Consider the following 16,452-nt stretch of genomic DNA (forward strand, 5'->3'; position numbering starts at 1 on the left):
GGGATTTCTTGTGGCCGGCGGGGGGGGGGGGGGAGGTGCGCGGGAAGGGTGCAAGCTGGGAGCATTGCGGTGTGGTGCGTGCAAGGCATTGCGGGTCGGCAGACATGGCCCTGATGGCAGGCTAGGCCTAGGGGACCCTACATGCGCACGATTTAATTGTGCGCTGGGCCTCTAGTATCTTAATAAAATTCTTTAGGGAGTACTGCTATTAAAAAAAATTAATAAACTTTTTAGTTTAGTTCTAGATTTTTTTTAAAAGCTGAAAAGATATAGGGTTCCCATATACTCCATGCCCAGTGTCCACTATTAACACTTACATCAGTATGGTGCATTTGTCATAATTAATGCGCTAATGATACATTAGTATTAGCTAGAATCCATATTTATAGTTTAGTTCTAGATTTTTTTAAGAGCTGAAAAGATATAGGGTTCCCATATCCTCCATGCCCAGTGTCCACTATTAACACTTATATCAGTATGGTGCATTTGTCATAATTAATGAGCTAATGATACATTAGTATTAGCTAGAATCCATATTTATTCAGATATCCTTAGTTTTTACTGACTATTATTTATCTGTCCCAGGATCCCACTAGGATACCACATTAAATTTATGGACTACCTCTTTTTAAAAAGTATTTCTTTTTTAAAAAATTGATTTTCAGAGAGAGAGAGAGAGAGAGAGAGAGAAAGAAAGCAGGAGAGAAACATTGATGTGAAAGAAAAGTATCAATCAACTGCCTCCTGCATGCCCCCTACTGGGGACCAAGCCCGAAACCCAGGCATGTGCCCTGACAGGGAATCGAACCAGCAAACTTTTGGTGCATGGCACAATGCCCAACCAACTGAGCCACCTCGGCCAGAGTGGACTACCTCTTTTTTAAAATTCATTTTAAATTTATTTTTCAGCAAGTTTAATTGGTAGCTTTTCCCCATATCAGACAAGAAGATTAACACACTTTAATTCCCTTTATTTTTTTTACCCAAACTTCTTAGCTATTAGTATATAAATTTTCATTCCACTCTTTTTTTGGTTTGTTTTTTTGAACTTTATTTTTTTATTGTTGACATTATTACAGATGCCCTCTATTTTCCCCCATCCACCCAGCCTGTCTCACACCAGGCCTTCACCACACTAGTGTCTGTGTCTTTGGGCTATGCATATATGCATATATGTTCTTAGGTTAATATCTTCCCATCTCCCCTTCCCTCTGAGATTCCACAGTCTGTTTCATGCATCCATGCCTCTGGACCTTTTTGTTCGTCAGTTCATTTTGTTCATTAGATTCCACAAATAAGTGAGATCATGTGATTCATGTCTTTCTCTGACTGGTTTACTTCACTTAGCATAATGGTCTCCAGGTCCATCCATGATGTTGCAGAGGGTAAGAGATCCTTCTTTTTCATAACTGCATATTATTCCATTAACTGCATAGTATTCCATTCCATGTAAATGTACCACAGCTTTTTTTTTTATCCACTTATCTACTGATGGGCACTTGAGCTGTTTCCAGATCTTAACTATTGTAAATAACACTGCTATGAACATAGGGTGCATATATTCTTTCTGCTTGGTGTTTGGGGATTCTTAGGATATATTCTCAAAAGTGGGATTGCTGGGTCAAAGGGCAGTTCCATTTTTAATTTTTTGAGGAGACTCTATACTGTTTTCCACAGTGGCTGCAACACTCTGCATTCCCACCAGCAGTGCACGAGGGTTCCCTTTTCTCCGCATTCTCACTTGTTGTTTGTTAAGTCATTGATGGTAGCCATTCTGGCAGGTGTGAGGTGATACCTCATTGCCATTTTAATTTGCATCTCTCTCATGATTAGTGATGAGCATTTTTTTCATATGTCTCTTGGGCATCTGTATGTCCTCTTTGGAGAAGTGTCTATTCAGGTCCCGTGCCCATTTTTTAATTGGATTGTTTGACTTCCTTTTGTTGCATTGTATGAGTTCTTTATATATTTTGGAAGTTATATAAGGTTTCCCTTTTCATTTTGGTGATGACTCCACCTTGTTTTGAGGAATATCGATGCCAATGAGTTTATGATCTGGGCAAGGATATTCATGGGAAATGGCTGTTCTCTTGGTCTTCCTGTGCTGAGGACATGAAGGAAAACCGCGTCCACACCACCAAGTTTTGACTATACCATTTGATAATTTTAGAAATCTGCCTTCTGAAATTGCAAAATGATGTTTTCTCAAATTACCCCATCCTCACCCCAAAAGAATGGCAAGGAAAATCAACCGTGGGTGACAAAATCTTGTTTCAGTCTTTCTTGGTAGTTTCTATACCCAGATATCTCCATCCAATTTTCAGTCTTTAGAGGAGCTTAAGAAAGAGTCATCACAGATGCAGTAAGTAAGACCCACAGAGTTGAATTGTTTTCTTATCTGCAATTACAACTACTTAAACGCTAAGATCTGAACAGCTGCACAAGAATATTTAACAGATTTCTTGGAGCCATTCCCACTTTTGATAAGACTTTTAAAAGGCTAGCTTATGGAAATCCATAGTAAATGGTTATTTCACGTAAGAAAGAAAAACCAACCTGAAAAATTGGCAAGAAATGAATTCTCTGGTTTCCTTAGCTGCTCATTTTAAGTCACTTGAGCTGGGGGGGAAACCACAATACACAGCATAACCAGGCGCCTAAGAGTAGTCAGCAGGTACTGCAGGGTGAGGCGAAATCAGTTCGAAGGAAGACTGTGAGGAGGTGTCGCCTGAGCTCAGTCCTGGAAGATGAGCAGGATTTTTTGTGCATATATTAAACTTGACTGTGTATCCAGAACTGTGTTAGAACGGGGACCCCAGGGTGAAATAAGTTATGACTTGAGCTGACAGTCTGGGAGGGTGGAGATGGACCAAGCAGTAAGTTGCAGTCTAGTACAGGGGATGGCAAACTACAACCAGCCCAGGACCTGAGCTGAGAATGATTTTTACAAAGCAAAGAGGGATGGGTGTGTGGTCTCCCAGCACTGTTTTATTGTTGTTGTTTTTTTGTTTTTTTGGGGCTTTTCATGCCGTAGTGGAGCTCCTATCTGGCCCTTTAGATGAAAGGCCTAGGGTTTTATGGGTTTGAATTGCAGCATACTCCTGGGGCTACAGAAACACAGAGAGGGGACAGTTGAATCTGCCCAGGGAAATGAGAGATGGCACCCACAGGAGAAGAGATCCGACAGGAACCAGCATCTAATTCCTCTTCCGCTTGCTATGCCTTCATATCCTCCATCCTTGATTGCTTATCCTTTAAGAGTTAGTTGTTCCTTCACCTGCTCCTTATACAGTGTGGCTCCTGATGCTCTCCTTGTTACTGCCCACTCATTGTGTCCTCTGTGCCTGCTTCCCTAAAGCAGGGTTTCTTCACATGAAATCAATGGATGGGGCTCAGGGTTCTGAGCACCCCTCAACTGAGAGCAAACCGATGCTCATGTGCATTTTTCTGGGAGGAGGGTTCAGATTCTTTAAGAAGCCCATCATTCAAAAATGTTGAGAAATACAGTTTTGAAGTGGGTATCTGAAAACTCAAATCGTTACTGCTGATGGTGGGCTTTGACCAGATCAGAATGAAGTAGAGGGATTGTGAATTCCCTTCTGTAGTCCCAGTCAAGATTATAATATAGTGATGGCGAACCTATGACACACGTGTCAGAGGTGACACGCGAACTCATTTTTTAGTTGATTTTTTTTGTTAAATGACATTTAAATATATAAAATAAATATCAAAAATATAAATCTTTGTTTTACTATGGTTTCAAATATCAAAAAATTTCTATATGTGACATGGCACCAGAGTTAAGTTAGGGTTTTTCAAAATGCTGACACGCTGAGCTCAAAAGGTTCGCCATCACAGTTATAATAGCTCTGCCCACTGGTTGGACATGTAGTGGGACCTTCCTCTCAAAGCTCTATGTGCTTCAGCTGCAGTTTCTCTCTTTGGGGGGCATCACAGGGCATCCGCCTGGATGCTCCATACCGTGGGGTCTGAGAGAAGGATTAAGGTGTCAAAAATGTAGTTGGAAGAGGAAGCCCAGGATGGCGAGGGCGAGGAAGAGGAGAAGCAGGACGAGGGAAGATGTGCTTTACTGAGCTGGCTGACGCCGTTCCCAAGCTTGGAAGAACCACGTCTGTCTCTTAGCAGCCTGTTCACTGGCTCAGCGCATCTCCAGGGGTGCTGGGGCCACACCTTGAAACAGTTCCTACGACAGCTTCACCTTGGTAAAGCTCTGTCCCAGGAGGTGCCAACTCTGCCTCACTCCAAGCTGGCACCCTGCACCCCAAGGACTGCTCAAGAAGCAGGACCCATTCCTCCCAGGACCTGCTCAGCGGAACAAACACAGGAGCAAACATAAAAACAGAGAACGGGGTAGGGAAGAGGACCGTCCTCCTGAAATTGTTTGCTCATCCTTCTGTCTGTGCCTCCACCTGGTATTTACAAAGCCTCTAGTCCACGCCAGTGGTGATACAATGGGTGGACAGACACAGGCCCGGTCTCTTCTCTCACAGAGCTTAAAATTCAGCGTGGGAGACAGATATTAACCACGTAGTCACACTAGCAAATGTACAGTTGCAACTGTGTTCAGTGCTCCTGGGAGAGCGAAAGTACACTGCCTGAGAGCCTTCATCAGGGGGAGGTACATTAGTCAGACAGGTTGGGGAAGGCTTCTGTGCACTGAAACAGAAAGGACAAGTACGGGAGAGGGAAGACCTTTCTAGGTGGGGGCCTCCATGCCCACAGGCTCTGTGGTAGTTGTGGTGAATATGAATGCCAGGAAGGAGGCCAGTGTGACCTGGGCAGACAGAGCCCAGGGCAGAGAGGTGAGGATGAGGATGCAGGGCCAGGATGGCTGTGTGAAAGGAGTTTTGCTTTTCTTTGAAGAACAATGGACACTTTGGCGGCATTTAAGTAGAGAAGTGTGGGGATAGAGGAAATTTGGAAGGCCCAGGCAAGAGGACTCCAGATAGTGAAGATCCTCTCAGCTTCAGACTGTCATGCCAGGACTCTGGCTGCTGGAGCCATTCCCATGAAACCCAAGTGTTAATGACCCTAGGGAATGTGAAGGAAAAGTGACTCCAGGAAAATCCCTGAAGTAGCAAAAATGGGCATTCGAGACTTTGGGGCTGGTGGTCATGGGAGACCCTCATACTCATCTGCTGGCCTGAGGGACATTTTTCAAACGCTGCAGAGCTTTTGAAATTTTTCTAGATTACCTCTTAAGGTTTCCTGACAACATTGTTGGGTAGGGCAAGAAACTTGAGTTGCCCACATGGGAAGTTCTAGAACTGAGTCTAGCATACAGGTTCCTCCTGAGGTACCATCCCACAAATGGCGATGCTGGGAGATGGTCGGGTGGAGGGCTTCTCCCATGCAGTCCTGGGCCAGGACTCTGCCCCAGGTTCTCAGTGTTTCCCCCAGGCCTTCCTGTGCCCAAGGCCCCAGTACTGCCAAGCGGCTTCTGGGAGCTCGGGGAGAGATGTGTGGCCAAACTGCACGTTCAAAACAAAACCGCTTACAAAGGGGACACCCTACGGTGGGTGAAGCAATTTGAGAAAGAACTTTTTCCATCCAACTACCAAGTTACCTTTGGCTCGTGATAAACAGAAGTATCCAACTCATTAGCCCAGGAGAAGGTGTCTCGGAAAAGGGCAGGCTTTTCTGTCTCTTGCAGAGCTCTGAGGGGAATTTAAATTTATTCTGATTTGGCAGGAATTTATGTACATATTGTGATTACCTCCAGTCAGAGCAGATTGTCTGATGCTCCATGTGCTGCAAGAAGCCTTGGGATTGGGCCGAGGAGGCTGGGCTAATTACAAATTTATGCATAGAACCAGTGTGTGTGTGTGTGTGCGCGTGTTTCTAATTAACTTAAAGATGGTAGTAGTCACATGTTCTGAGCTGTGGGTAGTTTTGATTCTTCCTCTTTTCTCCAGGATATTTCAGGTGGCTGCAAGAGCAGACCTCCCTCGACCCATCGATCTGTATAGTTTCAATGCACAAGAAATAACAGGGAATATCTATGCATGACTCCAGTTCCTTCCATTCCCTGCAGTGTTCTGCATTCTTCCCTTCTGACCTGGGCAGCTGCATGGGAGAGGTTGATGTAACATGTCAAATCTTGGGTACTCCTTCTGAAAGCTTTTAGGTGCACGGTTGCTTAGTAATCCTAAGCAAAGTGTGTTACATCTTCCCAGAGAAATTCACAGTTGGGTTTGGACAAATTGGGAGACTTAAGAAAAGAGTCATAAAGGTGATTAAAGGCCGGAGGGAGAGACTGAACAGAGATTAAAGGAGTGAAATTCGGATCTTGGCCAAACGACAGATGTGGGAGGTGCAGAGGGCAAAACACTTAGAGGATGATAAACTGTTGGGACAGGAAGAAAGAGTGGCTGTTTCAAGGCTCTTAACCTCTCTTTGGGTCATGGGCCCTTCTGTGAACCCAGGGATAGCTCTGAGCCCTTTCCTCAGAAGAACGTCCAGGCTCACACACAAGGGGCCTGTTTCTTTCTTGCTCCCGCTCTTGGCTCCAGACATGTGGTTCGCACACGTGTCTGGACTTGCCAGATGACTTGGTTTTTCAAGACAAGTTAAAAGTACAGATTATTATGTGAATTTTTTTATTTTTAAAATAACTGTGCTGGCCAAATTAAATATCTCTGTGGGCCATTGTAGCGAGCCTCTAGATTGCCATAAAGTCTTCAGCTTCCTATAGTCTCTGAGTTCCTTGGATTCATCTGTGTGGTTTGGCTCCACGCTCCTGTGTGGGAGCCTGATTCTTGGCTGAGCTGGGCTGTAAGTTAAGTGCGAGCAGGTGGGGCTTTTCTGTAGGTGATGGATGGTGAGCAAATATGGGCATTTCTCTGGGGCACTTAGTTTTTCTGGAGGATTGTCCAGTCTCCCGGAGGGAGGCGGGAGGCAGGTGTGAAGGATGATGGAGGAGGAGGAAGTTACATGGTTCTATAGCTGAATGCAGCTGTTCTGGGAACAGGCAGTTCAGTAAGCAGATTATTGCTAGTCGGAGGGAGGAGGGAGGCGGGTGTGAAGAATAATGGAGGAGGAGGAAGTTATGTGGTTCTGTAGCTGAATGTTCTGCTCTGGGAACAGGCAGTTCAGTAAGCAGATTATTGCTAGTCCATCAGTGTTTAGTCCTACACTTCATCCCCCTGGTCCACTGTCTGATGCCTTTGAATCCAGTGAATCCTCTTGTGAAAATTTCCCAGGGGATGAAGCCCTCATCTTCTGTAGGGTTAGATGGTTTACTACACTGGGTTGAGGAGAAGCTCTGGGTCTAAATTGCTCTGTCTGCTTTCAGTAATCTCTCTGCTTTCAACATCCTCCCCTGCCCTCTTGTGTCCTGGAGCCTTCTGGTGCTCAGCCCCTAAGGATTCTACAGAACAAGTTAGTTTGCTCTTGTTGGGATCCTACTTTGCAAGCTGTTGGTAAGGCAAAGAATATCATGAGCTAAGTTACCATTGTTTTTCTGCTTTATATTCTCCAAAATCTCTCCTCTGCTGTTATTTTCTTCTAATCCTCTTTATCTTATTAAAGAAAAATTTAATAGTTTTACTATTTCATAGTTCTAGCTATTTAATAGTCTTAGCAGTCGTTTTAGTAGGGAGTCCGTTAGTAATGTGTTGTTGGTCTGCCATTTTTAACAGAAAGTCTTCCTATTTCTTCACCGATTCCCTCTTATTTCTTCAGGATCTTAATTCATCTATTTTTATTTTCTTATCTTTTCAACTCTTCTGTTCTAAAGCCAAAATAATGATCCCCCAACCATTCTTTTCATGTTTTTCCTACTATAGTTGACATTCAATACTATATTAGTGTCAGGTGTACAGCAGAGTGGTTAGACTTTCATATAACTTACAAAGTGTCCCACCTGATAAGTCTCTGACACCATACGTAGTTATTACAATATTATTGACTATATTCCCTATGCTGTACTTTACATCCCTGTGACTATTTTGTAACCATTCTTTTTTACCTCACGTTTCAACACTAACGAGTAGCTTAATGTTGCTGCATCTGGTATTTTTAACTGATGTCACCGTCTGACTTCTGCCTCCATGATTGCTAATATTCTTTGAAAGGTCACTGATTCTCCAATTTAATGATGTCTTTTGGTCCTTCTCTTCAGTATCACACTCTGGTCACTGCGGATTCCTGACCCCTGATCCCTCCAGTGGCTTCCTGATCGCAGTGGCCCTTCTACTTCTGGCCACTCCTGAGCCTGCGTTCTTCATCTTCTCTCTCCTACACGTATGATCCCCAAAGACCTTCCCTAAGCCCTCTTCTCTCTCTTCTGAAACAGGCATATCCATTTCCATGTGCACAGCTGTTCCTTTAAGTAGGGAATCCTGGATCTGTACGGTGAGTCTGGATCTCCTCCCTTGATCTAGTCCAGCACATGTAAATGCCTGTTGGGGAAACTTACACAGAGGTCCTGCTGAAACCTCAAAATCACATGTCTAAGACCAAATCAGTTTTCTCTCTCACAGCCTGTTCTTCCTCCTGTGCTTTCCATTTTTGTTAATGGTGTCACTGTCCTCCAGTTCACTCAAGTGACCATCCTTAGGGCCATTGCTCCCATGACCACCAGCTCCATAGGGTCTTTGAAGATGTAGCTACCACTTTTTCTCACCCCAGAATCTAATTACTGTAGTTACAAAGCCCTATTGCTTTTATCCTCACAAGGCCTCAGATTCTGTCCCCCATCATTAATTTCCATTACTACTACCCTCGCTTAGGACCTTACCACCTCTTGCTTGAATTATCTCAAAACGTCTTCACTGATCTTCCTATCTCTGCTTTTTCTTCTCTCCAGTTCATCTTCCACACCAATGACTCCCAAATGTAGATCTAGTGACATCAAAATGAAATGGGATTTTTATAAAATGCATCTTTCTAAACACCTCTACTCAGTGATTGTGATTAATTACATCTGGGTGGGATGCAGGAATCTGAGCTTTTAAAAATGCTTCACAGTGAGTAAAGCAAATTTAGAACAATATTTACTGAGTGTATCATTTATATAATTTTAATTAAAGTAGTAATGCATAACATACCTACATATTTCTTTCTTTGTAGAATCATGGGTTATAAGGATACTCACCAAAATGATATTATTTTGGGGAAGGGAACAAAGGGGAGGTCAAGGGCAGGTATAGTTTATTTCTCTTAAACATTCTTAAGCCAAAATGGCAAAAAATCAACATGATTTTATTATGAATGGAGAATTGTTCTGTTATTCTGTGTGCTTTTCTCTCCATATTAAGCAAGTTTGAATCTCTCCAGATGATTCTGATGCTGATCCAGGTTTAGGTTCTGTGATATCATGGAAGTGATCATCAGAAAATGCAGATATGACCACATCACACCTGTTTGAAAGCCTTCCTATCTCCTACAGAGTCAATTTTAAATTCCTTGGCTTAGTGTCCAGCTGGCATGGCTTAGTGCTTGAGTGTCGACCTGCAAACCAGCAGGTCCCAGTTTGATTCCCAGTCAGGGCACATGCCTGGGTTGCAGCTTGATCCCCAGTAGGAGTTGTGCGGGAGGCAGCTGATCAATGATTCTCTCTCATCATTGATGACTCACTCTCTCCTTCTCCCTCCCTCCCTCTGTGAAATTAATAAAAATATATGTTTAAATTCCTTGGCATAGCAAAGAAGATGCTATCCTGCCTTTTTGGCCTTGCCTTCCATTACTCGCCATTCACTCAGTCAGTGGGAAAGAAACCTCTGCTCTTCGTGGAACCTGAGAAATGCCATTTGCTTTCACTTGACTCTGTGTCTTGCAGATACTATTTCCTCTGTATTTTATTCTCTTCTCTGACCCCCTTCCCATCTTTTCCTCATCAAAATATTGTTTATCTCTCAAGATCTATGTTACGTTTTACCTTCTCTAGGAAACTTTCACCCCTTTCAAAAGCTTCCTTCCCCTGGGTGGGTGGCTCTTTGGTTGGAAAGTTGTCCTGATGCGCCAGAGTTGTGGGTTCAATAGTCATGGCAAGTGCAGGAAAGCAACCAATGAATGCATACGTGGGGGTGGAGCAATAGATCCACCACTCCCTCTCTCTTAAAATCAATCAATAAAAATTAAAACAAACAAACAAACAAGAAAACCCAAAAGCTTCCTCTTCTGCACTTTCCATAGATCTCCACTTATACTTATTACTCACTTTTGTGCTCATTTCATCCTCAAATGTAAGCTATGTGCAGGCAAGGACTGTATTTTTCACTTACTTGACATATATTTTACCAATCAGATATTTCTAAGCACATGTTATATGGAAGCACTGTGCTAGATTATGGGGGGATGCACATGAGTAAAGCAGGATTCCATCCAGATTCTGTCATGAGGTGATGACAAGTGCTCAAGTCATTAAGGGGAGGAGAGAACAAGAATGTCTTATCTGTCAGGCTGTTAAATTTTAAAAGAAGGAGGAATCCAATGTAGTTGATGAAACTGGACAAAGACTTATGGATGAGTTGTCTTTGAGTTGAGCTATTTTGGGTGAGATATTGACAAGGAGACAAGGAGACATAGCCAAAAGGTTGTTGAATTGATAAATAAATCCCAGGCAGAGGGACTTCAAAGTCTTGGAGGCCTTTGGGGAGCTATTTAAGAACAGTAAGTAATTTACTTTGACCAAAGCCTGGACCAAATGGAGGGGAGCAGTGGAAAATAAGTCTGGGAGAGGGTTTGGGACTCAGTCTAGTAGACCCAGATGCTGGACTATAAAAAAGATTGGGCTTTCTTTGGTTAGAGACCACTGAAAGTTTGTGTACAAGGTTGTGGCATGGCCAGGCTCTATTAAGACAGCAACAGGTAGGATGGTCATAAAAGGAAGCTGGGAGAACAGGTAAGAAGAAGTCATGATCTGGTCTCAGACAAGTGATCCAAGCTGGACCAGGGTGGTTGGGCAGCAGGCATAGAAGAGAGGAGATAGGCATGGGCAATTCTGCTGAGTAGATTTGATTCAACTTCATTACTGTGGATTATGGAGCTGATTGGAATTGGGGGGAATGGGGTGGGAGCCCTTAGAGATGACAGTTCAGCCTGGGCCCTCATTGGGAAATGAGTCTAGTAATATGAAGAAGAGCATTGGGAAAAGGAGAGGGCTTGTGATAAAAATGATAGGTTCTGGTTTTGGGATATTATAGTGGATTGAATAGTATCCCCTAAGATAGATATAGCTCAGTCTTAACCCCAAGTATCTGTAAATGTGACCTGATTTGGAAATAGGGTCTTTGCAGATGTAATTAAGTTAAGGATCTCAGGTTGAGCTCATCTCGGATTTGGGGGTGGGTCCTAGGTCTAATGACTAGTGTCCTTATAAGAGAAAGGAGACAGATATTTGATTCAGAGACACAAGAAGAGCATGTGAAGACAGAGGCTTAAGACTGGACTTGTGTAGCTATAAGCCAGGAAAAACTAGGAGGAGACAGACATGGGGCAGATCGTCCCTCCGAGAAGTTTTGGACTTCTGGCCCTCAGAACTGTGAAAGAATAAATTATTGTTTTAAGCCACTAAGTTTGTGGTAATTTGTGAAGGCAGTCCTAGGAAACACACAGATATGCTCAGATTTTAAAACAGAGGACAAGAATTTATCAACCTCGAAGCTCCATCTGTAACTTTGTTATTCTGTGTGATGCACTGGGCTCACCATGGTCATTCATTGTGAAGAGCCTGTTGCTGATTTAGTTTGGTGAGGGGGTGAGGGCCAGGGGGAGAAAGTAGTTGTTTTGTTGATTAAATGTGGCAGGTAGAGTGGATTTGCTTCCCTACAGGGAAAAATATTTCAAAAGCAAGAAGCAATCAGTAATTGAGCCTTTACTGAGTTTCTGTTTTGTGTTCCACACTATGCTGGGCATGGAAGGGTATATAAGAATAATATTCCACATGGACTCTTGAGATGCTCACAGCTCAGTAATTGAAACAGAACCATTAGCAAGGCTAATATGTAATCAGTTGTTAAGAGGTGTAAGACAGATCGAATTGAATGAGGAATTTTCATTTTTAAAATTTTATTAATTGGGTACTTGAATTGTTTCAGAATTCATCACTGAGTTTCAGATTCTGTGGCAAAGTCACTCCACAGAGGGTATCCCTTGATTCTGAAAGTCAAATTACCCTTGGCTTGATGTATGATGCGTGCTGATTTAACCACAGAACCCTGGAATTTGTAGGCTGAGAAATTAGCCACCCCCCCTTTTTTTTCTTGCTTCCTGGCTAGGAAAATGCTGTGCAATCCTCAGAATCAGCAGGGGTGGAAGCACAATGACCCTCCAGTAACGGGAAGGGAATAAATCCAAGTACTGTGTTATCTAAATGGTTTGACAAGTTCTCATTTGCCTAATTGCATCAGTCTGCCCTCTCTCTTCTGTGGGCTGGGACTTGGCAGGCCTGAGTGTTAGTGTGGGTGTTAGTGGTCCCCTGCTGCTGGAATGTGCCCTGGACAAGAACCCCCAGCCCTTCACTGCAGCCTAGAGAGGACCCAGGGGCCTTGTTTGCTGACCCCAAGAGTATTTGAGGGCATTACTTCTAATAGTAGGAGATTTTACATTTGTTTCTGGATGCTTCTAGGCAAAGCTATGTCGAGCTTGTGTTGGCTTTGGGGAGGTGACGTGAGCTAGACTGAGAGCTTGAGGACACTAATGGAGTTGGGACACTAGTATGGGCTGGGTGATCCCTTATGTTCCCACTGTTCCTTGTGACTTACCTCCAACAGCCCATCTTGTTATGACCCCCCTCCGAATCCAGCATAGTCCATCCAAGTCCTAGCATCTGGAGCCAGACCTAATACCCACCTGTGCTGTAGGACAAACATTATCTATGGAGAATACGGAATGAAACTATGGTGTTTGTGGCTCTCAGCACTAACAAAGGACATCAGTCAGCTCTCATGTATGAACTTTTCCAGTGAATAAACTATGGTGTTTGTGGCTCTCAGCACTACATCAGTCAGCTCTCATGTATGAACTTTTCCAGTGAAGGAGAAAGTAATTCTTTATGACTCAAGTCTCAAAGCAACTGGGAGTCCTTTTGTCTTTATTAATCTCTTGCTCCAGACTTGCTTCAGTAACATGTAAGGCACTTTGGCTTGTAACTCTTACTTTTCTTTTTAGGAAGAGAAGGAACTGAGGTTGTTTAAGCCAAGGCATCTGAGCCAGCCCTGGGTATGGAGGCATGAGAAATGAGGACACGATTTCTGGGTACAGTATCCCAGAGATGCTGTTATCAGGGTGGCTTCTAGTCGGCACAGAGCATTTGAGGAAGGCTGGGAAAGTTCCTATCATGTGGAGACCAGGGCCCTTGGGACCTTGGTTCCATGTTTTGGAGTAGGGGGTCTTCAGGGCATTTCTGAGGTGTTTCTACTCATCACTTTCTTTGGATTTATAGATTACCCTGTTGGGGATAAGAAGATGAATGACAGTAAGACCCTGGAGAGGGGTAGGCAACAGAGTATCCCTGCAACCTTTTGGCTCCTTCCTGGGAATCTGGTATTCCGAGGAGAGAGAAAAGGGGAAGGGTATTGCTTATTTAGGGCTGCTATAACAACACCACAGACTAGGTGGTTAAACAACAGAAATTTCTCTTCTCACAGCTCTGGAGGCTGGAAGCCTGAGGTCAGGATGGGGAAGGGATGGCTTCTTCTGAGGCGTCTCTCCTTGGTTTGCAGGTGGCTGTTCTCTCCCTGTGTCTTCACACGGTGTTTCTTCTGTACATGTCTGTGTCCAAATATTCTCACAGAGGGACAGCAGTCACACTGGATTAGAGTCTATTCGAAGGACCAACTTTTAATGTAATCACCTCTATAAAGACTTTATATCTAAATCTAGGCACATTCTGAGTTCCTGTAGGTTAGGACTTCAACTTAATGACTTTTGAAATGAGAAGGACGATTGAGCCCATGCAAAAGGGAATTGGCATTCTACCAAGTTCAAGTTTACTTTTATAACTATTCTTGAACCCTGATTGCCTTGTTGAGGTTCTTATCTTTGAGAATGGATCCAGGCCATGAGAACTGTTCTTGAGCATGTGTGTGTGCATCAGAAAGGCTTGAACGAATGTAACACAACTTGGAGGGTCATGATGATTGTCACAGATAAAGTTTTAGTGCTTAAGTTGTGCCTCTTATCTACTTCTCGAGTGTGTAAGACTGATGCCCTGAGAAGAAGGGTTGAATAATTACTTGGGACAAAGAACTCAGTACCTTCTTGTTGGGGGGTTTCCTGTTCAGGCTAATTTGAGATCCTTTGTATTAGCATCCTAGTTTCAGTCTGTTGGGGCCAATTTCTACAACCCAGGGAAATGTCTCCTGTTTTAGAGCAATGGATTCCTTAACTAGCTACTGAAAAGAGCAGTCTTAACAGTGTTCATTTTGTTTTTATCTAAAACAACAACAATCTCTTGCTCTTGAAATCAGTCTTAAAAAAACATACAGAAGGAACTCAAGACTAAATTATCTATACTTCTCTAAAAGATCTTTTGCTGTTTAGATGACATGTTCCTGGCTAGCTGAGCACCAAACTAGCGAATGAACTTCAGCTCATCCATGTGCTGACAGTCTGGGTGACTGCAAAGTCCTCCCAGCTGAGAAGTTAATGCTGAACAAACTGGCCTGAGTTCTCTGTGGCTCTTAATTTTGCTTGTAGTTCCCTTGCCAGAGCGCAAAAATGACTATTTTCATCACCTTCCTGGGGATATCTTCTGATGACTCACACTGGGCCCCTCTTGTGCATCTGAGTGCACAGTGGCATCTCCCCTCTGTGCCATCTGCTCTTCTATACACTCTGAAGATGAAAAACAGAGTGGAGCGCAGCTTCTTGCTTTCTCTTTCAACTATTCAGTTGTTTTGGTCGAGATAAGCTGTCTTAAGACCCATGTTTCCACCTAGAAGGCTGGTTACCTTATTTATTTTTTTACTTTATTTATTTGTCCAAGAAAGCAGAAGCTTATGGATGGCAAGCAGGTTGGGGGAGACATGCTTTTCTAGTTGACTTTGTTCGGGTATTTTATCTGCAGTACTTCATAGTAGTTTCTCTGACTTCTTGACATCAGCTGTATTTATATAAGCTTATCATCACCGGGTTGGTGGTCAAGATGGCACTTAAGCTTTAGATACAGTAACATGAAGAATTCCGCATAGTGGGGATATTCTTATCTCACTTCAGCTTTAACTGTAAAGAACATTAATTAAGATTGTGGGGCAGATTTACCTAACCCTCAGGGAAGAAAACCTATTTAATAGGCTTTAGTTTTCTTGCTGCTGCTACTGATTCTGAAACTAGGATTCATATGATTAATTGGTTCCTTGTGGAGTAGCTCTTCTGCCTCTTATACACGGTTCTTAGAATAAAGTTAATATGGAAAACAATCAAACTTTCCCCATTGTAAGTATTTGATCATTGTTCAATTAGTTAGATAAAAATTGATTCCTGGATAAACAAAATGTGGTATATACTTGCAATGGAATATTATTCAGACATAGGAAGGAATGGAATTCTGATACATGATACAATATAGATGAACCTTGAAAACATTATGCTTAGTGAAATGACCTAAAAGGACAAATGTGTGGTTCCATTTATATGAGGTCCCTCAAATAGGCAAAGTCATAGAGATAGAAAGTAGAATAGTGGTTATCAAGGGCTGAGGGAAAAGGGTAATGGGGACTTACTGTTTAATGGATACAGAGATTCTGTTTGAGAGGATGAAAAATTTCTAGAAATGGATATTGGTTATAGTTGCAAAACATCGTGAATGTGCGTAATGCCACTTAACTGTACTCTTAAAATGTTAAATGGAGAATTTTATGTTATGCCATATGAAAACATTTAAAAAAAATTGATTCCAAAGCAGGAAGGGTATATGACTTCTACATGCAAACATAAGCTTAAACCTGAGCTTATAAACCTTCTGAGGGCAGTCTTTCTGTGATCTGCCCCGAGTCAGCAGCAGAGAAAACCTTCACTCCAGGCTGTGGCAGAGACCAAAGTCTCAGGCAGTTGTAGCCTGATTCCCACCCAACTTTTTGTTGGGAGAAATGATCATATTTATGGGAAATATCTCATAGGATATGGAGTTCATTGTTCTTCCAGAAATTCTCCTTTTTATCCCTGGATCCAGCCAACTGCTGTGTGCTTAGACCCCATTTTGACTTTGTATCTGGCCCTGAGGGAAGCGACAAGAAGCTTCATAGGAGACTCCCTACTGTGTACACTTAGAGGCACTATTAATTATTACCGACCCCCTCCCCCCCCACACACCTCCCAATGTGGGTGACAAAGGATACTTTAAGAATTTACCCAAGGAAGGGACACTTTGGGAGAAATTTCTCAATGATAATCAAAAGCTAGGCAATATGTACATTGTATTTCATCTAAAAGTCAATGTGATTATCTTACGTCAGTTTTCTTCTTTGCTTTGGCCACTAGGATACT

General features: G+C 42.9%; 1 protein-coding gene across 1 annotated transcript in view; it reads left to right on the plus strand.

The window, feature by feature from the left end:
• Nucleotides 1-13,202: 13,202 nt before the first annotated feature.
• The window catches only part of LYPD6B (LY6/PLAUR domain containing 6B), a 67,055-nt gene continuing 63,805 nt past the window's right edge, over nucleotides 13,203-16,452 (plus strand). The window contains exon 1 of the mRNA XM_014534031.1: nucleotides 13,203-13,221. The gene's annotated coding sequence lies outside the window, so the exon portion shown is untranslated. The remainder of the gene's footprint in view (nucleotides 13,222-16,452) is intronic.

This window comes from Myotis brandtii, unplaced genomic scaffold, assembly GCF_000412655.1.
Source record: "Myotis brandtii unplaced genomic scaffold, ASM41265v1 scaffold125, whole genome shotgun sequence".
Classification (NCBI taxonomy): domain Eukaryota; kingdom Metazoa; phylum Chordata; class Mammalia; order Chiroptera; family Vespertilionidae; genus Myotis; species Myotis brandtii.